Raw genomic sequence first — 15,896 nt, forward strand, 5'->3', positions numbered from 1 at the left:
CTTTCACACACACACACACACACACACACACACCCTCCTGTCCTCCCATCTTTGTACCATGATTTAACTTTGCTTTTAGTCTGGGTCTGTGTATCTCTCAGTCCCTGGGTGTCACTGTCAATCCTTACTTTTCCATCTCTGGCCCTCCCTGAGTTTGCTTCCCTCTATCCCTCCCTGCCTTATGTTTCCATTAATAACTGATTATGTATAAACAAAGGGGTGTTGTTTTCTCATTTGTTGAACTTACTGAGGGACCTGCTCTAATTATGAAAGTGAATTAGTAGGAGCTTTGAATTTCTCTGGGGGAAAAAAGAGAGAGAGAGAGAGAGAGAGAGAGAGAGAGAGAATCTAATTGCTCTTTAGCTGTGTGGTCTTCAGTGTTTCCCAATGTGGTTCAATAGCCCACAGAAGAAAGGTTCCTCCTACACACATATCCCTACAGCTTTAAAACCATCCTTAAAGATTGTCATTGTGCATAGTCTTTAGTCCCCGCTACCTGAAAAACAGTCAGCAGTGACCCTGAGATATTCTAGCCCACATTTGTAATCCAAGTTAGGAGACATTAATTGGAAGCATGATTCTGTAATATCTTTGTCTGGGAGGGTTTCGGTCACTGGAGAGGTTTTTCACAAGTGAGCAATTATGGGGTCACAGAAGAAATTTAGCAACAGTGGTTTCATTTATTATAGCACTCATCACAGTCTGACTTGTATAATAATTGTGAAGTTGTGGAAGCAAATTGAGAATCAAGAGTATAACCACCCCATCCCAAACTATCCAAGGATCTTGCTTGGTAGCCAGCACATAGTGATAATGAGCTTCTGTCAATTAGAGCTGCTTCTTTGTGCCATGGATGTGTTGAGTGATTTACACTCAATTTCCATCCTGACAACTACTTTGGCCAGGCAGAAATTATTAGTTCCATCTTGCACATGAGGAAACAAGTTCAGAGAAGTAAGGTGGTTTACTCAGGGCCTTATCCCACCATGACAACTGTGTCAGGGCTTTCTGATGGAGTCTGGCTCAAGTCTCTGTCTTTAAGTCCCATGTCACATCTGCCCTTGATGGCCTGACATTGATCCTTGCTTCCTCCCTCACACACACCCTGGTCTGTGCTGAGCATCAGCTTTGCTCTGCACTTCTCTTCTACCCCACAATCTAGTCACCCCTGGTCTCAGAGAGATGGGTGTCTCTGGGTCAGCCAGACTGAGCTGCTCAGCAGGGCACCACACCACTGCCCTGGGAGAGACTGTCATTACATGGGAAGGCACTGAAACATGCTCTTTGTCTACAGTTCTGGAAGAAGGAAAAAGAGGAGCTGGAGTATCACCCTGGGAATCTCATGTGGGAGCACAGCCTTTGAGGTTGTTCCAGACCAACTAACAACAATATGGCTCCATTCTAACTTGACCCACCCTTCTTTGACTCTTTGGGCAAGATGAACATCCCAGGGACATGACAAATGCTGCTACTAAGGACGCACCTCTGGGAAATATTCTGCTTTCGAGAGGTTAACATCACCCATGCTCAGCCCCCCATGTTCAACCACCAAGCCCTCTGTGCCCTATATGAACATGACCGTGACAATGATGGCCCTGTATATATCCTGGGTATCTTCCTATTCCTACTCCAGTAGTTCGGCAAGCAAGGTCACATGGAGTCCTGCAGTGGAGCACACCATGCAGGAACCTCACAGGCCCCCAGATGCTGGCAGCAGACATTTTTGAATGGAGCTAGGCAGTCTCCCCACCCACCACTGGCTTAACTGCAGCCAACACTGGTGCATGCCCAGTCTCCAAGGTGTTCCTCCTTCAAAACTGGCAGAGAACACTGCCTGCTCTCACACCTGCCATCCCCATGCCTAAAGAATCTGAAAATGGTTTACCACTCTCATCAATCTGCATTCTTACATTCCAGTAGCTCATTTCAAGGTGGTGTTGCTGCCAGGGCCAAGCACTTGGGGTTCTGGCTACAAACCCTGGCTTCCATCATCAAGTGGATCTACCCCAACCAGTCACCAGCTACCAGCCCTCCCTCTACCTTCCCACCCCTTCTCTACAGAAGAAGCAGAGAAGCTGAAATTTGGAAGGAGTTTCCAAATCACCTAATGCTGGAGTTTTAAACATAAGATCCATGGATAGATTTCCAGAAGTTCATGAGTCTCCTAAAGTCTTATGGCAAAAACTACCTACAAACACACACACACACACACACACACACACACACACACACACACACAGAGTTCTGTACTGTTCTGGGGAAACTGTCCATAGTTTCCTATTAATTTTCAGGGGAATTTATAGCAATAAAATAAAAGAGACAAGAATAAGCAACTTAGTAAGTCCTCATTTTGCAGATGCAAAAACTAAGACCCAAAATCAAACTTCAAGACTTGCGATTCACCAAAGTTCCTCAGCTATCTTTCCTTTCCCTTTTTATTACTACTTTTGATGTCAAAAAAAAAGATGTAACAAGAGGGTCTGTGCAGAAGGTGTCCCTTGCTATAAGGAAGCTCCTGAACCCTGAAATACATCCCAAAGCCCACTGCTCGGTGGTCACTCTAGTAGTTGGTCCCTGATCCACTTGCTTTTTAGACCCTTTGTCAAATAACAGAAACTCAGCTCTTCTCCCTTTCATCTTTTGAGGGTGATTTCAAAGTGGGGATGGGGGATTCTCATAATTTACACTGACGTCTATGCATTTCCCTGCCCTCCACTCCATCTACTACTCCAACTCTCCTTCTTTGCTATTGTTGGGGTCACTCTCCTCTTTGTTTTGATTCTTCCTGCATCTGTCCACTGCACTGTCAATGCTTCACTTGACCAATAATGCCCCAGGCCATCTTTTCTTTTCACTGCAGCTTCCCATAGGTCCCTCTCCACCCACCTCTGGATCCCCACTACCCTAACACCTACAGTACCAGTCGAATGTCACTCTTCTCTTCAGGTGGTCCACAGTGCCTGGAACCCAGCTAGGACTGCTTTGAGCTCTCTATGCCCACACTCTATGCTCAGTGAGGTTGCCAAATAAGGGTGACTAACTGCTCTCCCTGGTTTGCCTAAGCATATAAGGCTTCCTGGGTCATGAAATTTCCAGTGTTCAAATTGGAATAGTCCCCGGCAAATCGAGATGGTTTGGTTACCCTCTGAGGTCACACAGTAAGTGGCAGATGTGGAATACAAACACAGGCCTATTCTGCTTCCAAACCTCTGTTCTTTCAGAGCATCAGCACACAAAACACTGTATATGTGTTCAACACACAGACCAGAAACATGTAAGAGAGTGACACTAAAATGAGACCTGCTTTCCTCTGAAGAACATGATATGTGGAGTGAGCCTATTCCACAGGCTTCTAAGAATTAATTGATAAAGTTAATATATTACCTTAGGGTAACCATATGTCCTGGTTTGCCTGGGACAGGCTCGATTTACACCTGTTCTCTCAACATAATTATTAATAGCACTCTCATTTTGGTCTCAAAAGTGTCCTAGATTGGACAATAAATTATATGGCCACCCTGACCATCATATCACAGAACCAGCTGATTAGGCTCTTGATTAATAGGGCCCTTCCCCATGACTATAACTAAAACCCAGCAGGGCTTCCCCTGCTATTGACAGTGCATTTCACTCTGCAGACCAGTCACCCTGAAAACGCAGCATTTTTCCAGGCCCATCTCTCTCAGCTGACTGGAGCTTGCCTAACCAAGGGAGTGGGCCCTCCCCAGCTTTCAAACAGAACCCAGCCTGAGGAATCAGTCCTCACATCACTTCAAAGAAGCAGACCAGGCATTAATTGGCACTCTGTAAAGATTTATGCACCATATATCATTATCTCCTGCTGAGAAACAAGACAGATATAGGGCATATGGTGGGTCCTTTAGAAAAAGGTGTCTTGACAGATCTTTGAACCTAAAATACCTTAAGTAATTGGGACACCCACTCAGGGACATGCAAGATAAATGACCTGGTTTGTAGAATACCCATGCCCCTGGCTGCCTGCCCCTCCCCTCCTCTATTTCCTCCTCTTCCTCTTCCAGGCCTCCTTAAGAGCTTCCTATGGCCTCTCCTTGCTCATTAGTAGCTCCGCAAAGAGACAAATTGGGGAAGGGAGAAGAAAGGGCATATTAGTCACTAGGAGGAGGCTGGATGGGACAGGAGGTAGAAACAAACAGCTTGAATGAAGTTTGAGTCAGCTTGTGGATTTCATTTATTAAGCTCTACCTGTTGTCCTAGTCCATCTGATTAGCAGGGGGAGCTTTGGAGTCAATATACATACATGTGAACTGCTTAGTGCATGGCCCACAACACAGTAGGTTCTCAATAAATGGTGAGCAGCAGTGGTGTTGAGACCTGCCTGCAGTTAAAGGAGTAGCAAGATTGGAAGAGTCCACTGCATCCAATACTGAGGGCCATTGGGGCCCAGTTCAGCTCAGCTATCTAATCTGAGCATTCACAGCTGGGTCACACACACACATCTCTACCTCACACCCCCTACCACACACACACTTCTGCCCCAGGGATGGCAAACTCAAGAGACAGCATGGGGCAGGGATGGGAAGGGCACTGTCCCAGGGAGTGTCCCAACACTGCTTCCACTGCAGTTTAATAAATACTTTTGGCCATAGGATGTGCACAGGATAGAGAGGACATATCAGGATGCTGTCACAGTCTGCTGGGGTCTCACAGTGAGGTGGAAACATATTCAAGTAAACCATCCACCTCAATCTGATCTCACAAGCTAAATAATAGAGGTGAGCTCAGAGTGCTGTGGGAATGCAGTAGGCCTCCTGAGGGGAGGTCGGGAGGACTTCCTGGAGGAACCCTGGGTGAGACTGAAGGCCTGTAACAATGAACCAGAGGAAACACCAAACACCCAGGCCCAGTGGGGACTTGCAAGGCCTTACAGAAAATCAACATTCTGAGTGTGTTTGAAAATTAACCTAAGAGACATTCTTATTTTCTAACTTGTAAGATGTTTTCAAAGAGAAAAGCCCTTAGGCGCATTCCTGATTCTAAGAAAAGCTTTTATACTGGTTGAGTTCATTATAATTCAATCAATAAGGTCATGGTCACAAGTTAATTATCACAAGGGTGGTGAATAAAATCCACTTCCTATAGCAATCATAAATTACAACTCTAAAGAAATATATTCAGTGTTTTACAGTAAGTGCTCTGCTTTCTAAATGAATTTTTCTTTTTAAGGTTACCAGTTACAAGTGAACAGGCCTTAAGAGTATTGAACAAACCTTTTAATATGATAGGAAAGCTAGCCTTTGCCTCTTTCAAAAAATACTTTTAAGGAACTCAACTTAGGGCAGCCTGGGTGGCTCAGAGGTTTAGCCCCACCTTCAGCCCAGGGCATGATCCTGGAGACCCCATAGAGTTCCACATCAGTCTCCCAGCATGGAGTCTGCTTCTCCCTCTGCCTGTGTCTCTGCCTCTCTCTGTGTGTGTCTTTCATGAATAAATAAATAAAATCTTTAAAAAAAAAAAAAACAACTCAACTTTATGACAAGATTTAGAGTAAGTACAGATTAGTTTAAAACTTTTAAAACTTTTGGTAATTGGTATATAAATATTCACTAATCGTCTTATCTTTCTTTCTGAATGAAGAGTTGTAGTTTTACCAACTGGTTTGCATTTTCAAAAACACTTGTATCAAGACCTTCTAACTCTCTCAAAGTGCCTATTAAATAATTCTGTACACTAGCAGAAACTTAATTTTAATCAGAGCTGAATCAAAGATTTGGGGGGACAAACTAACTTATTTCCACAGCAGTGTAAACAGGGCACACCTGCTCACTTGTCTGGCCCTCTGCTTCCTCTCCTGTGAGTTGGATAACTGCCTGTACCCTCCCTCCTTCCTAGAGGCTTCCAAGATGTCTTGACATGTGAACTTGAGCCATGGCTATCTCCTTTCACCCTGGTTATCTCCTTGCCTTATGTTAGGGGTGGGGAGAATGTCCAGTGCAAATATGCAGGCCCTCAGTGAGAAAAAAGGGACAATTCTATGAGCAGCAGGAATTCCAAAGAGCTATCCTTTTGACTCCCAGTGAAAAACTACTAAGCAGTTCTCTGCAAATTCCTGCTCTAGACCAACTCCTCTCTCCCTACCATAGCCTGATCCCTTCTCTCTGCCTCCTCATTCTTAGTCCACTCTTGTGGCAGACAGCCTCCAAAAAGCCTCCTCCCTAGTGAGTGCTCCTCACTGCCAGAGCCCTGTTGCCTTTTCCTGCCAGTTCTGTTGCTCTCAGAGGTCTTCAAAGAGAACTAACCAAGTCTCCAGTGCCACCTCTTGAGTCCCCCAGTGTGTGAGCTTAGTCCCCTAGTGCCCATATTTTGCAGCCTTAGCTCTTACAATCTGGGGCACAGGAAGCTGGTGTCTTCCCAAAGACACCGTCACCACTCATGTCTGTGTGGAACTGGGAGCCTGTGCCAAGATGTGATTTGTTTCCATAGTGCAGAACCCGAGAGAGTCTGCAAGCTTGGAGAAACCTCCAGGTAAGAGGAGAGTCATTTCTCTGCACCTCTTCCATAGGCCTTTATCTCCTTGACCAGTGAAATCTATTCCAGGTCACTGAGGTCATTTTCTAAACTAAAGATACAAGGGCCTAGAAAAAGTTTTAGAAATGAAAAATAAAAAAGCAAATAGACAAAATGGAAGAGAAATAGGTTGACACAATATGGATCACAGCAACAGTGGAAATGAGAATTGGAGAAACTTACTACAAAAAAAAAAAAGATGGAGAAATAAACCACAACCAGAGGAGCACAGTGTGTTGGGGGTTTCAGTCTGGCATACCCTCACAGACTGCAGGACAGCTCAGGGCCACATTGAAGCCTGGACACCAACTGCCATACTATTAGGTTTATTTTTATTATTTTTTTTTTTATGATAGTCACAGAGAGAGAGAGGCAGAGACACAGGCAGAGGGAGAAGCAGGCTCCATGCACCGGGAGCCCGACGTGGGATTCGATCCCGGGTCTCCAGGATCGCGCCCTGGGCCAAAGGCAGGCGCCGAACCGCTGCGCCACCCAGGGATCCCTATTAGGTTTAAAGCTGATCATGGGGACAGAAAATGTTTTTACTGAAATCAGAACAAAAACACTGCAAAAGATTCTGACTTCAGGGAAACCTAAGCTGTTCCATGGCTAACTTCATTAGCCATCCTGAGTGGTCCATGCAAACAGTTAATGGTGGACTCAGAAGTGCCTAGTGCTCCTATATGCATGTTCCCATAAGAAAACTCCCCTTTTTAGAGGAGATCATCAGCAGATTGGAGACATTTTGCACAGTATGGAAAAGAAATATAGCATGATCTTTTTCTCCATTATGTCTTCTTTTCAGCACAAGGAAGGATCAGAGGTGAAAGAACAATTTGGAAACTAAGAAATGGAAGTCACAAGCAGGGAACAGGTAGTCTAAAGGGAAGCACAGGAAGCAAAAGTATTCCATGTGCTGGGCCAACAAGCAGGACTCTTACACCTCCTGGAGACTGGGCCCCTTGTAGAGCTGGAACCAGCAGGGTAAGACAAAAGCACGAGCATGAACACAAAGCCAAGCTGGCATGTGGCAAGGACTTGGTGCTCTAACTGCTTGGACAATGAATATATAGCCCTCCCCACCAGGCCAACAGGATTTAATCACTCTCCCATACTCCACTGTCCCACAAAACTTTTTTTGTCTCTTCCTTGAGGCAGTGATTCTCAACCTGTGTTATCATATGTCATTAGGTACTGTCAGTTATTGGAGAGTATAAAGTATTTTGCTACTCATATGAAAGTACTAAATGTATGTGTTTTCTTAAAAGATTGTGGTTATTTTCACAGTAACATCATTTTATTCTTTTGCTATATTAGTTGGGTCTTGTTGATTGGAAAAGACAAAAATCTAACTCAAACCAGCTTAGGCCAAAAGGGAGATTTATTGGAAAGTTATTGGATATTGAATATAGTATTGTCATGTAACATATTATCCCCATATAAGTGACTTAAAACAACCATTTCATCATGTTCATGAAATAGGTGGGTAGGAATTTGGAGGGCATGTGAGAATGGCTCTATTGCATGACATCTGAGGCATCAGGTAGGACGACTCAATGGCTGGTGATGACTGGAGAGTTGGGGACTAGAATTAACTAAAGATATATTTACCCAAATGTCTGGGTGGCCAAGGTGAACTGTCATCTGGGATCTCAGCTAAGTCTGTCAACCAGAGCATCTATACATGGCCCTTCCATATGGCCTGAGCTTCCTAACAACATAGCAGTCTCATGGTAATGGAACTTTTCACATGGTGGCTCAAGGCTCAAGTGCAATTGTTCCAGATAATGAGGCTGAAGTTGTATCATCTTTCATGACCTACTGCTACAAGACACAATGCTTCATCTGCTGTACTCTTGTCAGTTATAAGCAAGTCACAAGCCCACTCAAATTCAAGGAGAGGGGAAATAAACCCTACTTTTCAGTGGAAAGAATGTCAACATAATTTGTAGACATGTTTTTTAACCACCACACTGGGCTATTTTATTTAACTACAGGAAGTAAACACTGCCAGGACTCTGCTTCCTTCTGCATGCTGAATTCTTTGGCTTTCTTCTTTCTTCCTGCAGACTGGTTTCATCCAGAGAGCAGAGAGGGGGGCACCTAGAGCCATACTACACAGACATGGCCCCCAGAGGCCCCTCTTTATCAGACCATTCCCAGAACAGAGATAATGATTGTGAGATAAGCAGCATCCTCAAATGGTCTCTGCACCATTTGTGGTCCAGTGTATTCTCCTAAGCGCAAAAGCAATAGTGGACTGATAGCCACACCATAGAACTACCCATATGCTACAGTCTACCTTATGTGTGTCCAAGTAATATGCCAATGGTAAGAAAAGGGAAAGGAGAGAGGATGAAAACCTGCCTTTTGGCACAAACTGAATTTTACCCTGAAATGAAATTGTGCATATGTCATTTCCTTCTCTAAACTTTGAGTGTCTTGAGGATTGTATGGTATATATACTAGGTATACCTGACTGAATTAATGAATAAATGAATTATCTGAGTGAATATAAATCAATTACCACTTAGGATCATAGAATACTTCAAATTATCTAAACAGTGAATGAGTTTAGGATTAGATAAAAAGACATCAATAAATACCTAAATACTTAGCATATTTCTTTAATATTATTTACAATAGCATTTTCTCTAATAATTAAAAATTTTAAGTGGGTAATTTGTGATTATTCATTTAAGTTTATTACTTTTAATTAAAAAATACTTGCAATTCAGTTGCAACTAAAGATAGTCCTTGATTTTATTAACACCATCAGCCATCACTTTATTTCCTCTTAGAAGGGAAGGTAAGTCCTCTCTGGAGAAAGAGAACATCAAGACACATTCATCAGAATATTGCAATCTATTACAAAGAATTAAATATATATGAATTCTAAAATCAGAAAATAGAATATCTTGAAATGAAGAACATATTAGATAGATTTACCAGAGATTAAACACAGCAGAAGAAAGTACTACTGACCTAGAAGATAAAGCAGTAGAAAATAAAAACTAAAGCTTAGTGAAAAAAAGAGGCTTAGGAAGCTGGAATACAAGTCAATAGAAAATCTGTAAGTACATAAAGGGAAAATATAGGAAAATATAGAAAAGATCATCAGAGAAATGTGAAAAATGATGGGAATGGGACAGAGCAATATGAGATGAAGAAATAATAACCAAAATTTTTCCAAAGCGATGAGAGACAAATCACACAGATTCTAAATAATCCATTAACCCTTAAAAAGAAAAACCAAAGCAAACAAACAAACAAAACCCACTGAGGCCCATCTTAGTAAGGTGGTTGAAAATAGAAAGAAAAAGAGCATCTTGGGGATACCTGGGTGGCTTAGTTGGTTGAGCGTCTGCCTTCAGCTCAGGACATGCGGGATCGAGGAGTCTCATATCGGGCTTCTGCATGGAGCTTGCTTCTCCTCCCTCTGCCTGTGTCTCTGCCTCTCTCTGTGTCTCTCATGAATAAATAAATAAAATCTTAAAAAAAAAAAGAGTATCTTAAGAATAGCCTAAAAAGAAAAACATTACCTTCAAAGGAGAAACAAAGAGAGAGACATCTGATTTTGTAATAGAAATGATAAAAGAAGAACAATAGACTGATTTTCAATTATGCCAGAAGAAAAATAAATGAACAATGGCCAACCTAGAATTCTAAACCTTGAGAAAATATCCTTCAAAATTTTATATGAAAGTGTTCTATGAAGCCAAAAGTGAGAATCATGGCTATGAAACCTGAATTAAAAAGAAATTGTAAGGGATTTCTTCTACAAGAGTCAGAAGGGGCCAGCAGGGGGATGACTCTAAACTGCAGAAGCAAAGTATAAACAAACCTCTCTTAAAGAACACATTTGTTAACCCACATAACAATGTTGAAGTCCCACATACAAAGTCCTGCCAAACATGAGCCCACACAAGGTAATAAGCCACCTTTTACAAGAAATAAAAGAAATACAAACAGTAGAATTAGACAAACTAGGAATATAGATATAAGAACTATGGCTAGAGACTTAGAGAATAAGCATGTCTAAAATAAAGCAATGAAAGATGGAACTTTTTAAGAAGAGATAAAAACAAGATACTAAATTTTTAAGACAATTAAAAAGAACTTTTTGAAATGAAAAATATCATTAGCCTAACAATTTTTAAATGGGTTAAACAACAAATGAGACACAGAGAGAATTAGCTGGAAGATAAATCTAAAGAAATCACCCAGAACAGCACAGAGGAACTAACAAGTGGAATATCAAAAGTTAAAAGAAATGGAGATAAAATAAGAAGACCTAATATAGCTGTAAGAAGAGTAGCATACCTGGAAAGAGAGAGAATGAGGAAAGGCAATAATCAAGAAGACACGGCTTAAAAAGTTCTAGGACTGATAAAACACATAAGATTCAGGAAGCATAATTTATCTCAAGCAAAGTTTTAAAAAAATGAATCTACAGGCAGACACATCAAAGGGGAAATGTAGAACAAAAGAAATAAAGATCTTAAGACAACCAGAAAGAAAAGACAGGTCATTTTACAGAAGCAAGCAAAAATACTCTGACACTTCCCAACAACAATAGAAGTCAGAGACAATAGAATTTTATCTTCAAAGTTCTAGAGGAAAAATAACTATCAATCTAATAATTTTGGACCATGTTAAACTTTGTCAATGCCCTTTAGCCAAAGACATCAGGTAACATATTTGCAGTGGAACACACTGGGTTTATTTATTACTTGTTGCACCGAGGGGGAATCGTAGTGTGTTTCAATAAGAGAGTGCTAGAAATAATCTATTACAAGATTTAGACTTTGGTTGAGTAATTTTGGAGAGGGTGTAAGGACCCAGAGGACTCATTCTGAATGGGGTGTTATCAGAAAATGGGAGCAATTTTATGATTGTGTATCTCAATAATTACCTCAGCAAGAGAGTGGGATGTTTGGTGTTTAGTGACCTTGTCTGAATGGAGATTCTGTGAGACTGTTCATGTCTAACAAGAGAAAACAAGGCTTAGCTGTAAGCATCAGCTCAGTTTATAATAATATGGAGGCCTAACTGTGAAGTTAGATCAGTCCCAGATGTCAGGAGCTGCTTTTCTTTTCTTTTCTTTCTTTTTTTTTTTTCCCCCTTTCTCAACTTCCATTCATAAGTGAGGGTGAAATAAATAAGGATGAATTAGAGAATTTGACACTCACAGTCCCTCATTGAAGGTAATTCTAAAGGGTATAACTGCAGGAAGTAGGAAATTGAACCCAGAAGGAATGGGATATAAGAAAATAGTGAGCAAAGGAATTGGTGAGCATGGCTATAAATCAAAACTCACATTAACAGTATGAAGCAATAATAAGTGATATGAGAGGTTAAAAAACAAATAAGGTTGAACCAAAATACTGAACAATATGTAAAATCAGGAGGAATGTCAAGCCAAGAATTCTATAAGCCTTGTATTAAGGAAGAAGGTAGCAATTCTGATTAATGATAAGGCTTTGCTAAGGCAAGAATGCATGTTAAAATGTAAGAGCAACCACTAGAAGTACAGAAATAGACAACCTGAATTTCGTGGGAGAAGGAATGAAAACATTCATTACTAAATAAGGAAAGAAAGGGGAAACAATGATGCCAAAAAAATCAGATAAATGGTATATAAAAATAAATCCTAATGTATCAGTAATGACCGCAGATGTAATCAGATTACATTTTTTCAGTTAAAGGGCAAAAATTACCAAAGTGGATTTTTTAATGAGCTCTGTTTTCAAGTGGCAGACAACACATAAGGACAAGAAGTTTGAAAGTTTTTAAAAGGAGAGAAAGGAGCAAATATCCTACTAACAAAAGGAAATTGATCCTCTATATAACTGTCAGTCTCAGAGATTTCTATGCCCCTCTCTCCTCATCCCTCTCGCTGCTTACTGCTCTCTTTTATTGTTTCTGAATTCGAAGTGGTTCTTTCTACCCATCATGACATGCCCTCAAATGGCTCCCTTTTATACTATGACCTTTCAGTTCGAGAAACAACCACCAACAAATTCCCAGTCTCTTAAAAAAGAAAATCTTATTGGTTGGAATGGAGGAGGGTTTAAGACATTAGAAATATGGGAAGCCTCTGATGACCTGAAGTTTGTGACTTTGATGTTAATGACAATATCATTAAGTCATCAAGAAAACTTTAAATGATGCAAAGCTGCCCATCAGAGGAATTCCATGTTGGACAAGAATGGACTGGCACAATTCCATAATTCCACATTTGATAGGAATCAGACTACCATGCTCATTCATTGGCTAGGACCAATGCGGAGAGACACAGACAGTATAGGGCAGCAGCTGGAAGCTGTCAATCAACTATATTCCCTGAAGTAAGTTCACATGAAAGAAATCTGAATGGCATGTCCCATGGCCACCATAATTTCTGACTTACACCACTCTATGGTCCTCCTGGTTCTCTAGAAGATAAAATTCAGAAGAGGCAGGTTAATGAGATGAACCATAGCCCCCAACATTGCATCCTGAAGGATGGCCACCCCCTCTAGTCTGCTAATTCTGCATTCAGAGGCGCAGAGTTCATCTGTTCACAGGGTCAGAGTTCATACCTCATCTATATTCCCCCTACAGCAGGTTCTCTTGAAGGAGATCAAAATGGTGCACCCCCACAACCACTACCTACAAAGAAAGGCCAACAGGGATTTAGAATAGTTTCTAGGCAAGCACCTAAAATCTGTCTATTTCCACAGTTATTCCAACTATCTCTTGCTGCATAACAAATTGCCCCAAATCTTAGTGGCTTGAAACAAGCAGTATTTTATTATACCCAATGATTTTGAAGGTTAGAGATCTGGGCAGGGTTTGCTGGGTGATCCTTCTGTTGCACAAGACATCAATAGGTCACTGGGTGGTGTCAACTAGAGAAAGTTCTAGAGGGTCCAAGATGGGTTTATTCACATCCCCTGGCACCTTGATATAGATGGATGGAAAGTTGGGTTCAACCAGGACTACTGACCTGAGGGTCTACACATGGCCAATCCCAAAAGATACTTCAGAGTAGTACAACTTCTCTGGGAAGAAAGAAGGGAAGGGAGAACACGACCCTTTTTGAGCTAGCCTCAGAAGTCACAGCTTATCTACCACTGTACTCCATAAGCTGAAGCAACTCAACTAAAGAGGAAGGGAACATGGAATCCATTTTTCAAGGGGAAGAGAGTCAAACAATTTGTGACCCATCACAAGGCTAAGCTTTCGGTTAGCTAGAGTAATTTCTTACTCAGAACGCCTCAGTTGCCAACACTCTCAGGAATACAGTGTGTCACAATAATTTACAATACCTATAATTGTACAAGGTAAGAACAAAAATATCTGCTCAATGAAAGCATAGATAAATGTTTATTACAATCTGGAAGACAAGAAATGAATTAGCTAGAGACACTGATGCTTGCCCTTTTCACGACAGGAAACCCCTTCACCTCTTCCCCCTGGTCCCTTGAGGGAAGGAAATACTGTCATATCTGCCATCATCTCAACACAACCCTGCCCTGTCATACACTCTCCTCGAGAAGCGGAGCTGTGGTACACTCAGGACCCGAGCCTCTTCTGTGATTGTGTGTACAAACACAGCATGAGCCTCTGACTCCCAGTCCTCTCTCAAGAGAGGGTGCAGTCCTCAGTTACCCCAGCTATTGCTTTTGATTATTCAAATTAGTATTATCTTAATAATCTGAGTAGTTATTTAAATCATTATTTATTATTCCTGGGAGATAAGTCCTATCTCCCAAGAGGCAATTTAAGAATGGGGGTAGGGAATATTCTGGTTGTCACAACGACCAGAGGCACTACTAGCATTTCATGTAGGGCAGGGTCGCTAAATGTCCCTCGGTGCTTGGGATAGTCCTGCACAAGGAAGAGCGGCTTTGCCTGAAAGGCTGACGACACTCTCTCAGAGAAGTACCCTCTAATCGCTCACAAAGCTCTCCTCACTATGGGGTTGCTGTGGGGGAGATGAGAAGCTCAAAATCAGCCAATTTACAGGTTTTCCCACTGTCTGTTCTGCTTGTGATTGACTATGTTTGGGGAGTACTTGTTCCACATTAATATTTCTTCCCCCTCCCCTTCTAATCTCCAAAATGGTACCAGTATGGAGAGGGCAGGCCCAACTCAACCTGTAGGTATAGGGGAGAGGAGATGATCTACCTGAATATGTGTGAAAAAAACTTGCAGGCCTTCACATCTGAACATGTCCTCATGTTGCCCTTATACTTAAACATAGCTAAGTGGCATGTGTGCATTCCTCCAGAAGCCAACCCTGAGATCAGGATTTAGGTGTAGGTAGTTTACTTGCCAGGTAATCCCCAGCAGGAGCAATGAGGGTAGGACGGTCTCAGGAAAGGGAGGAAAGTCAGTACAAGGATGTGTTATTCAGGAAGGTCCATCTATAGTTGGATGCTCCATTCTGCCAAGACCATTTGAGAACTGTGTAGAATTACCTTCTAGAATTGTCCCCCATGAAGAACACTGAACTGGTTAGTTTTTTACCAGTTTCCATCACCAACTGATGGAGAGGTAGAGGGCTGCCCCTAAGGGCATTACCTTACCTCACTCTTGAGGCAGAGCATCAGGGTGGCCATCAGAGAAGATCCCGGGGCAAAAAGAAGAAAAACTCACAACTTGAGCTTGAGAAGGGAGGCTATTAGCAGGAGGTCAGCCTGGGCAACCTTATGGTTGCCCCAAAGCCCCTCCTGATCTATTTGTTGAGTCTGAGCTTTAAATATTTCTGGAAGCTCTCAGAGAAATGTCCACTGCGGCCTTGGGGGGAAATTAGAGGTAGGCCAGGAGACAATGTGACCACAGCCATCTGCACAGCATACAGCTGTAATTTCAAAATGATTTCCCTTTAGAAACTAAGAGATGATACCATTGACTTTGAGCTTCCAAGATTAGCAGAGAAAAGTAATGCCCACCTGAATCTTGTTCCTTTTTAGGTAAAGTCTTTTTCTCTCCAGATGCTTCCAGTATTTTCTTTTATTATTGAGATCCTACAATTTCGCCAGTTATCAAGTTGTAAGTTTTTGGTCATTCATTTTGCATGTCTCTCTGTGAGCCCTTCCCATCTGAATGCTTGTGGGTTTTTTTTCAGTTTTGTTTTTTTTTTAAGATTTTATTTATGTACTTATTTGTGAGAGACAGAGAGAGAGAGAGAGAGAGAGAGAGACAGGCAGAGGGAGAAGCAGACTCCATGCAAGGAGCCCGACGTGGGACTTGATCCTAGGTCTCCAGGATCATACCCCGGGCTGAAGGCGGCGCTAAACTGCTGAGCCACCCGGGCTGCCCCGGTTTTTTCAGTTCTTATGTTGTCTTTTTATTTCTTT

General features: G+C 41.9%; 1 long non-coding RNA gene across 6 annotated transcripts in view; it reads right to left on the minus strand.

The window, feature by feature from the left end:
* LOC121479135 overlaps nt 1–15,896 on the minus strand; it is a 333,169-nt gene that overhangs the window by 112,898 nt on the left and 204,375 nt on the right. For 2 of the 6 annotated variants that reach the window (XR_005984659.1, XR_005984658.1), the window contains exons 6-7: nt 9,886–10,037; nt 7,958–9,366 (exon numbers count right to left, since the gene is read on the minus strand). The exons of the other annotated variants lie outside the window; for them this stretch is intronic. This is a non-coding gene — a long non-coding RNA (uncharacterized LOC121479135). Of the gene's footprint in view, nt 1–7,957; nt 9,367–9,885; nt 10,038–15,896 lie in introns of those variants that run through there. 6 annotated transcript variants of the gene reach the window in all.

Source organism: Vulpes lagopus, chromosome 19 (genome assembly GCF_018345385.1).
Source record: "Vulpes lagopus strain Blue_001 chromosome 19, ASM1834538v1, whole genome shotgun sequence".
Taxonomy (NCBI): Eukaryota; Metazoa; Chordata; class Mammalia; order Carnivora; family Canidae; genus Vulpes; species Vulpes lagopus.